At 44.5% G+C, this 5,358-nt stretch overlaps 1 pseudogene; it reads right to left on the bottom strand.

The window, feature by feature from the left end:
* Positions 1-2,817: 2,817 nt before the first annotated feature.
* LOC127672505 (ADP-ribosylation factor 1-like) overlaps positions 2,818-5,358 on the bottom strand; it is a 2,549-nt pseudogene continuing 8 nt past the window's right edge.

Raw genomic sequence — 5,358 nt, 5'->3', positions numbered from 1 at the left:
TGGAGACCAGCCATCAATACGTGGGACTTGGGGGATATTTTAGATTCATACAGTTTTGGTTAGTTTTTCAAGTTGATATACTGTAAGTTCATCTTAGAAGAAGGAATTTCATTGAGAAATTATCTAAATTAAATTGCCCTTTGGATATGTCTGTCAAAGACTGCCTTGGTTGTTATTTGACCATCCCATTGTGGGTGGCATTATTCCCTAAGCCGGGTCCTGACTTGTGCAAGGATAAAATAAGTTAGTTTAGCCCAAGCAAGAGAGGATGTGTTTATTCTCTCTCTGCCCTTGACTGTGGATATGATGTCACTAGATGCCCGAGTTTCTGCCTGGACCCCCCACCCCCACCCCCAAACCCGCTTCATGGTTGGACAGCAGCCTGGGACTGTAAGCGAAATAAATTCTTCCATTCTTTAAGTTGTTTTTGGTCAGGTATTTTACTGCAGAAATGGTACCTAGAATGCAGCTCATAAGAGAGGATGCTGGAAGGATCTTCTCAGCAATATCAGCAAATTCAAGGTTTCACCTGCAGAGTTAGACTCTGTGCACTACAGCCAAGGAGACTATTCTTTTGCTCACTCAGAATGTTCTTAAAAATGAAGGCACCGCCTTGAGACACCACTGAGAAATCGTACTCTTTATCAACAGAGATGTCTCGAGGCAGACAGGTCCAGAGAGTTCAGTAATTGGATAATAGAAAACATATGTCATTTCCAGTTTTGGAAGTCTGTCATTGAGACTATATGTTTGCAATTTTCTCCTTTCCAGTATATTTCTTTCTCTCTGAAGTCATGGTCCCGAGGAAGCCCTCACCAAGAAAAACAAACTTAGGCTGGTCATCTGTCAGTGAATATGGAGGTACTGGTGTCATTTCTAGGAAGAGAATGGAGTAATTGAAATTCTCTCCACAAGACTCCTGAACAGTTTCTATGTCTCCAAAGCTGGTGATTTGAGGGATGATTTTTAATTCTGCATTTTAACAATGATAATTAGGTACCACTGTAGACATGATTCAAACAAGAGGTAATGGACACTGTAGATTAATGTGCTTAATGGAATGTCTTTAATCATTTGAAAATGATCTAGGTCTATGTTGCTACCCCTTACCTTTCAATCGTGGCTTTTATTACTTGAAGACATTACTTCAGTGTTCAAGGAGCCTGTACAGATGGAAGCACAGTACATTGGTTTTCTGGAAAAAACAATTAGCAACATACATCAAAATGCTTAAGGATATACTTACCCTCCGAACCCATAGACCTACTCCGCAGCAGTTCTCATGGGGGCCTGTGATTGATGGACTGGGTGTTCCAGGAAACCCCCACTTCCTCTGATTCTGGAACATTCTATCTCCCTTACAGAGCCCCTTCAGGCAGCCATGGAGTTGACCCCCTCCTGCCTTGAGAGGCATGCATCACAGGTTTCAAAGGTTAGAATGTGTGACTCCTCGGGCACTGTGTGCCTTCCAGTGCTTGCGGGACTAATGCAATCCCTCAGGCAGTGAAGTGTTCAAGCCACATTGTGTTTCTCTGCATGTTCCCTTAGAAGCCAAGGAAACATGGAAGCTTGACAGGACAATTGGTCTTACACATCAATCTTGTGTAACTTCTACAGCTTGCAAATGTTATTGTATCCAGGCAACTAGAGTGTATTGATCCTGGCAATTACCACCATATTCTTTTTTTTAGATAGTTAATATTTTTTAATAGTTTAACAGTTAAGTTTAATAGCTATAATTTCAGTGCTTGTCAACATGAAAACTGAAAACAAGTATACAAAACAGTTGATAACTACTTGTGTATTGAAAGCAGTAAGAGATTCCACGACACCAAATAAACCAGTTCTGAGGTTTCCCCAAGATATATTTAACAGCCCCAGCTTCTTCAGTGTTTATCAAAATACAAAATGCAAAAGAAAAGAAAGAAGAGGTCATCTTTTGATGGCAAATCGGACCCTCGCAGGCTGAGGGAGGAAGCCACTTCACACATGGAGATGAGGCTGCTCCAGGATGTGGGTCTGTAGTGGACCGACCCTCCCACCTTGCACACACTCCAGGTGGTGAGACCCAGGCCTCCTGCCAGCACGTCTAAGTGGGCCCAAGAGTAAGCTGGGTATGCAGAATGCCTTTGGACCTGGCCACACACCAAGTACAATCCAGGCCCTGCACCCCACAATGGCTCCCAGCCCACCCCTAGGAAATCGTGGGAGGACAACCAATGCTATGGAATGCAGGTGACTCAAAGACAGGTATGTCACTGGGGCTCTACTGTGCAGGTCCTTGCAGCCGATGGCAGTTTGTCTGTCACCTTCTCTTCTGTTCCCACAGGGAAACAGGTGACCTGATAACTAGCATTCAGTCCATTAACTGCAAAATCTACTAGGCATAGTCTCCATTCTGTGTGTTCAAGTGTTCTTGTCCTGTGTTTTCAAGTATTTTTTCAAAAATGCACTAAGTTTGGGTTAAAAACCAACCACCAAATGGAGACACCAGTCTACAGCCCAATTGCTCCCAGAGATCAGGTGCCCCTACACCCAAATCCCTTCTCAGGACTGACAGTGAGTTCTCTTTTTACAATAAAAAAAGCTAAGTAATATTGCATATTACTTAGTACCAGAAACTGCCTCAGTGGAAACAGAAACTATTTATATTAAATAAAAACCTGGCTGCAGGCTGTGTCTGCACCTGTGCAGCCTGGCGCGATACACAACGTGACCAACCCATGGAGACAGCTTCTGGCACTCAGGACCACAGAGTAGTTCATTTGCCACCTGAGAAGAAAGCTGAGGGCGGAAGTGAGGGGGGAGGGGTCTGTTTCACTTCTGGTTCTGGAGTTGATTAGACAGCCAGTCTAGACTTTCATAGAGCCCGTCTCCGCTGGTGGCACAGGTGGCTTGAATGTACCAGTTCCTGTGGCATAGAGACTGCAGTCCCAGCTTGTCTGTGATGTCAGCCGCGTTCATGGCATTGGGGAGGTGCTGCTTGTTGGCGAACACCAAGAGAATGGTATCTCGCAGCTCATCTTCAGCTAGCATCCTCGTGAGCTCTTCGCGGGCCTCGTTCTCATGCTCTCTGTCCTTGCTGTCCACTACGAAGATCAAGCCTTGGGTGTTCTGGAAGCAGTGGCGCCACAGCGGCTGGATCTTGTCCTGGTCGCTCACATCCTACACAGTGAAGCTGAGACTCTTGTATTCAACAGTCTCCACATTGAAATTGATGGTGGGAATGGTCGTCACAGGTGGTAGCAATATGGGCCAAAGACCTCCTCAATGGACGCTCCCAGCCAGGCGTTGGTTTCGCTCCCACTCACCATATTCTTTGGTAATAAAAGTATGAAAAGTCTGATTGCTCTCAGTTAATGTTCATAGCCTCAATTTTTCTGGGGACCCTCCAACTGGTCCGATTTAATTCCTCTTGGCCATATCAGGTAATCTTGGCCTGGTAACTGAGGGTAGGCACTTCTAAGTCTCCTCTTCTTTCAGTCCATGTGTTGACCTGCAGTGATCTCAAGCCCACTCTCCATCCGTGTTCAGGATCCAAGATAATCAGCACATATTATCATGAGAGTATGGTTGGACCTGACTCTGTTGCTGAGTTCTAGAAGGATCTATGGACTACAGTGACAATTGCAAAGGTTTTTTAAATTGTTATAGTGTGTGTGTGTGTGTGTGTGTGTGTGTGTGTGTGTATGTGTGTGTGTGTGTGTGTCTGTCTGTCTGTCTGTGCTTATGTGTGAGTGTGGGCATGCATGTGTGCAGAAGCCAAAGGCACCAGGTATCCTGTTGTATTAGCCTCCATCGTTTTCCCTAGAGACTAAATCTGAGCAATCTGCAGCCACCCTCCTGTCTCAGCACTCCCTGCTCCAGGCCCTAGGCCCCTGGCCCTCAACATAGACATTCACAGACACGTGAAGAGCCATGCCTGGCTTTTTATACGGGTTCTGAAGACTTGAACTCAGGTCCTCGTGCAGACAGCATCCTTACCCACTCAATCATTTCCCCTGCCCCAGTTGTTTAGTTTTATTTTATCATACTTTATTATTTTTTTTCTGGAAAGATGTCAGATATGAACATATTGTGAGTGTTCAGTATTGGTGAGATGAGTCAAGACATAATTCAAAAATATTGAGTACCTTGAGCCACCCACTCCTGAAGTTAGACAGCCTGGGATTTTTCTAAGATTGTCATAAGCCATTTTGAATTTGCATTATAGTAACTGAATATTACAACTTTCACCTAAATATGTTAGGTGATGTTTCACAGAGTTTTCTTTGGTGCCTATGTATATTAGCTTTCCCCAGACAGTAAACAAGACCTCACATCTAATACAAAGTAACTAATAATCCCATTGCTCTGAGACATTCTATTACAAAAGAAATTTTATTTATGTTGTTTTGTGAAATAATTGTGCCTTAGCATACAAAATACAGGATATGTTATGACATTTTTATACGTATCTGTCTTCTAAATCTTCTTATTGACGATCCCTCTCCCATTGTCCCCCAACCTCCTATACCAACATCCTCATCTTCCAAATAATTATATTCTCAGTTTTAACACCACAGACTTGGTTATTTTGTTTTTGCATCTCTTCCCTATCCTAGTACCTCTTCTTTCCCCTTGTCTCCATCCCCCCACCTCTTTCTCTCTCTCTCCCTCCATTCCTACCCCACACATAAATACACACCTCCATAGTCAAGAAAAGGTGTTTATCTTCCTCTGAGTCTTTACTTGACACAAAGGCCACTGGTTGCAACCATTTTACTACAAATGCCGTAGTTTTGTTTTTCTTTGTAAATAAACAAAATCCCAGTGTGTCTGTGAACCATAGTCTCACCATACTCTCCTGCCCATTCATCTGTTGATGGGCGTCTGGGCTGGTTCCATTTCTTGCCTGCTGTGAGCAGTGCAGCAATGAATATGGATGTACAAGTGGGGGCCTTTTTCTCACTTCTGTGTCCCCATACGTTCTGATCTGCCCTGCTTGACAGATTCAGCTGTAGATATTATCCGTTCTCCTGGAACTTCATGCTTCCATGGCTACCCAGCAGGGGAGGGCCGGCGTGAGGCTGCAGAGGCTGATGCACCTGTCCATTCAGACTCAGACTGTCACACCCCAGAGTGCTTTCCAGTGGATGGCATCTGTTTCTTGCCACCCAAGTCAGAGCTACTTTTCCTATGAACCTTTCTGCTCAGAGGAGCCTCTTGTCCAAGATACCTGTGTATTTTGGATTGTCAGCATTTGTCCCTCCAGCTCTCCACAGCTGCCTCCCAGGACCGACTCTTACCCTGAGGATGAGGTAAGTTAATTTCAAGTTCCTTTGCTTGTGGTAGCTCCCTGTTCTCACAACCCCAGTG

This window comes from Apodemus sylvaticus, chromosome 22 (assembly GCF_947179515.1).
Source record: "Apodemus sylvaticus chromosome 22, mApoSyl1.1, whole genome shotgun sequence".
In the NCBI taxonomy this organism is placed as follows: Eukaryota; Metazoa; Chordata; class Mammalia; order Rodentia; family Muridae; genus Apodemus; species Apodemus sylvaticus.
This window is presented reverse-complemented; position numbering and strand designations above follow the sequence as displayed.